This window comes from Nannospalax galili, unplaced genomic scaffold (assembly GCF_000622305.1).
Source record: "Nannospalax galili isolate Female #2095 unplaced genomic scaffold, S.galili_v1.0 scaffold257, whole genome shotgun sequence".
NCBI classification, from domain to species: domain Eukaryota; kingdom Metazoa; phylum Chordata; class Mammalia; order Rodentia; family Spalacidae; genus Nannospalax; species Nannospalax galili.
In genome coordinates, this window is record NW_008340854.1 from 2,391,926 (window position 1) to 2,396,551 (window position 4,626).

The 4,626-nt window shown below is 40.5% G+C and overlaps 1 long non-coding RNA gene across 1 annotated transcript in view; it reads left to right on the forward strand.

Annotated features, from left to right (window-relative positions):
- The window catches only part of LOC108491002, a 9,430-nt gene extending 5,601 nt beyond the window's left edge, over window positions 1-3,829 (forward strand). Inside the window, exons 2-3 of the long non-coding RNA XR_001872509.1 lie at window positions 3,291-3,351; window positions 3,747-3,829. This is a non-coding gene — a long non-coding RNA (uncharacterized LOC108491002). The remainder of the gene's footprint in view (window positions 1-3,290; window positions 3,352-3,746) is intronic.
- Window positions 3,830-4,626: the final 797 nt, after the last annotated feature.

Below are 4,626 nucleotides of genomic sequence, written 5' to 3' on the forward strand. Positions count from 1 at the left end.
ACAGAAGACAGAAGAGGCTGTCAGATCCCCTGGAACTGGAGTTACAGACAGTTGTTAGGTGCCATGTGAGTGCTGGGATTTGAACCTGGGTCATCTGCAAGAACAACCAGTGTTCTTAACCTCTAAGCCATGTCTCCAGCCCCAATAAATAAAATATTTTTAAGAACAGTGAAGACAGATTTAGTATGAACTTCCATGCCCTCCACAAACCTGTACAAACATGAGTAATATGTGGAAAAAATATTTTTACAGATATAGTTGACCTCATAAAATAAAGTAAAATCCCTACATACAAGAAATAAAATGAAGCAGCCAGGCATGGTGGCACACACATTTAATTCCAGCACTTGGGAGGCAGAAACAGATGGATCTCTATGAATTCAAGGCCAACCTGGTCTACATAGCGATTCCAGGCCAGTTGGGACTACAGGGAGACCCTGTAGAAAAAGACAAAAAGATAAATAAATAATAAAATAAATAAAAAGAAGGAACTTCTAGTAAGCATCGCCTGATGTCTTGAGGGTCCAAGAAGATATTTATCCCCCAGGCGAGTCTACATGCACCTGATAGCTATGGATGTGGCTCAACACAAAATTGCAAACTTATTGAAAACACAGAGGGTTTGGCTTTTTGTTTGCTTCCTTGCTTCAAAAAAAAAAAAAAATTCAATTGCTCAGTTCTCCATCGTGAACTCTGTAGACAAGAAAGTATTGCAGTCTCAAAGGGTTGGATATACCTGGTAGTATTGATGTCCACATAAAGGCCACCAAGATGGAAAGAAGGAGCTTCGGGGCCCTGAGGTGGAGAACCTGACTGTACATTTAGAGACTCTCAAGGAACAGTTATTCTAAGCTCTACTTGTTGAGCCAGGGAATTCCCAGTAATATTTGCTTCTCTCGGGGTTGCAGATACCAAAATAAAGCCGTCCTTGAGAAACAAAACATCCATGCAGCACCATATACAAGTATGGATACAAATTTGCGCTGTTTACCTGGTGTATGGATCAGGGTACTCAGAAAAATAAAGCAAATAGGATGTGTGTACAAAAGTGCCTTTAACAAATTAGCCCATGCAATTTCAGGGGCTGTCAACTTCAAAGTCTCAGGATAGACCAGTAGACTGGAGATCCAAGGAATAGTTGATGTTACAGTTCAAGTCCAAAGGCAATCAGGAGGCAGAATTCCTTCTTACAATTGATTGAATTAGGCCCATGTTTCACTCAAAGTCTCTTAAATGTTACTTACACTTTTAAAAGTACCTTCACAGCAACATCTACAGAGGTATTTAACAAAAAACTGGGTAATGGCCTAGTAGCTAAGTTAACACATAAAATTAATCGTGTACTTGACATTCAAATCATGAACCAAAAAGCTAACATAAAATTGACCCTTGACCCTTGGGGTACTAGGAACAATGAAAAACTTCTCTATTATGAATTATCTTTATCCCGAGGGGGAACACAGATAAATTACAGATTACAATAAGGAAGACTACAGAACAAATAAGAGAATAATTAGTGTGTGTTGGTTACATTTCTTATCCTGGTGACCAAATACCTGACAAAAAGCAACTTAAGGGAGACAGGGTTTATGTTGGCTCACAGTTCATAGAAAGACAGTCCATCGTTGTAGGAGAGGTGGGTGTAGCTTAGCCCAGTGCACAGACCAGGAAGCAGACAGAGAAGAAAGCTAGTGGTCAGCAGGTTTCTCCTCTTTCCTTTTTATTCAGCCTGGGACCCCAGCCCAGGGAAGTGGTGCCAACCACATTTAGAGTAAGTTTTCACTCCTCAGTAAAACCTCTCTGGAACATTGATGCAGACTGACCAAGTCTATGTCTCATTAATGCCCTAGGCATTTCTTAATACAATCAAGTTGATAATTGAAATTGGCTATCAAAACTTAAAATGAAACAATATTTAAGAAATCATAACCTATGTTTTAAAATGTCAAGTAAGGGGCTGGAGAGATAGCTCAGTAGTTAAGAACACTGGTTGTTCTTGCAGAAGACCCGGGTTCGAATCCCCGCACCCACATGGTAGCTAACAACTGTCCATAACTCCAGTTCCAGGGAATCTAACAGCTTCTTCTGTCCTCTGCAGGCATTGCACAACACCGGTGCACTTACCTAAATGCAGGCAATACACATATACACATAAAATAAAAATAAAATATTTTTTTAATGTCAAGTAAATTAAAATGAATCAAAAGCATAAAGAACAAATAGAGTAGTGTAAAAAATAAAACTTCTAGAGCTTTAGAAATAAAAAGACATAGTCAAAAGATGTTAAACAGAAGATGCGATGCGGTAGCTTGGTGAGAAAGCATATGTTTAGCATTCACAAAGCCCTGAGTTCAACCCTTGCCACATAAAACAACAAAACAAAAATCTAGCACATCGGGAAAAACTGAAAAGAGGCTTAATAAGCTAAAATGAGTTTTAAAAATTATCTAAAATGTAGTATAGGACAATTAAGAGAGGGCAAATTACAGAAATCGTATAACCCAAGAACAACTGTGCAGGGCCAACATGTATCCAATGAGCGTTAGAGGGGGAAACTGAAGGAAGGAAGGAGCAGCAGTGCTCAGATGCAGGCTGAGAATGTTTTACAATGTTGTGACAGTTGACCAGGATTGTCAGTTTGGTGAGATTTGAAATCACATTCACCTCTGGGCTGTCTCTGAGGGTGTTTTTAGAAAGGCTTAACTGAAGAGGAAAAGACATATCTTAAACGTGAGCACCTTCAGTGGGGTGAGGTGCCAAACTAGGCAAAAACGAGAAAGTGAACTGAGTACCAACATTCCACTCCCTCTGCTTCCTGAGTGCAGCTGCCTGATGCTCCAACCATCATGTCTTCCCCGTCATGATGGACTGCACTCTCAAACTCTGAGCCAGAATAAACCCTTCCTTCTTCCCTAAGTTGCTTTTGTTCAGCATTTTGTCACAGCAATGTGAAAGTAACTAATGTAGCCATAGATCTTCAAACTGAAGAAACAGAATCCTGAGCAAGCAGTAAGCTACAAAACACAAGCCACAGAAAAATCATAATGGCATGAGAAGAGGAGAGGAGGGGAGAGGAGAGGAGAGGAGAGGAGAGGAGAGATTACCAACCAGAAAAAGTAGACAGTGGTAGACTTGGCACTAGGAACTAAGGCCAATAAAGTCTGTACTGAAAGACAGCAACCATCACTGTTGAATGCTAAGCCAAGGTTAACTGTCATTCAGGAGTGTGTTTTTTTTTTTAAATGTCATCTTCAGAACAAGAGAGAGTTCTGTGAAAACTCTTTCCACAGAAGGAAACTGATCTGAGAAGAGGATGAAAGCGTCAACAAGGAGAGAAGAGATGCATGACATGTAAGTTAATCTAAACAAAACTGCAAGAGACCAATGATGATCATGTCCAGCTCTATGGCATTTAAGACAAAGTGGACCTCAAATGCTAAATATTAATAACATGGAACTTGGGATAGAGTCATTAGCATAAGAGACCCTAGGTATGTACAGATTTTGATTCATAGAAAAATTATTACAGTAATATAAATGAACTATAAATACTTGTACCACCTCACATGATAATACCCTTTCATCTTCATTCTTATGATCGAATCTTGATTTTTTTTCCCCACAGATCAGAAATGTTTTGTAGATGAGGTAGCAGGTAAAGTATCACAGTTCTAGCCAATGAAACAGAAACAGAAGCTGACTATTATCTTCTAGGAAGAGTGGCTTGTTTTATCTTCCTTCTACAGCGCAATAAGGACAAAATGCTTGGAGCAGGGGGCACTGTGTAACCAGGAAGAGGAGACAAGTCACTCAAGACTAAGGATGAGAGAAAATGATAACGAAGAGATGCTGGCCGCCTAAAGGTATCTGTAAAGACGTGTCCTAACTCTGCCCACTTAATTCTGGCCCTTGCAGTTCTAGGTGTTTAATCTATTCTTTTCTGTTATGTGCAACCAAACATAATCCTAAACTGCAGTTGATATGATAAAAAATTAGTATTTGATCTTTGTCTCTGGTTCTTGGCAAACAGCTTTAAAATCCTTGGAATTTCCTGAGTGGGGTAGAATATGTGTTAGGAGCTAACTGGTGTCAAGGGACCCCTGGACAGAATGAGGGCTGGTCACCTGCAAGAACAAAGCATGAGTAGAAGGTTAGGACTTTCAGTGCCATCCCCTAACCACTCCCCCGGACACATACACAGCTCATCTCTGGGGGCAGAAAGGAGCCAAGGGTTTATTTCAACCATCAATGGTCAAAGATTTAACTAATCCTACTTGCAAAATGAAACATTCATTTGCTTTAAAAGAAAAAAAAAAAAAAACCTTAAACAAAGTGTTCCAGGGGCTTTCAGAATTGGCAAATACATCCACATGCTAGGTCACCACAAACCCAGGAGACCCAAGGCTGGTACCAAGAGGACAGGGCAGGATGAGAAACAGACAGAAGCATAACAGAGAAGCCTAGAGGATGGAAGCCAGCTCTGCAAAGAGCTTCCAAGAGCCTTTCTTCCACAGAAATTCCACTTGGCCACAGTCATTACCTTGGCCCTGGGCCGAGAGGGAGGTGACCATAGGGCAGCCCATGTCTGTGCTGCTTACAAGGGTGGAGAGGTCACTGAGTCAGTCA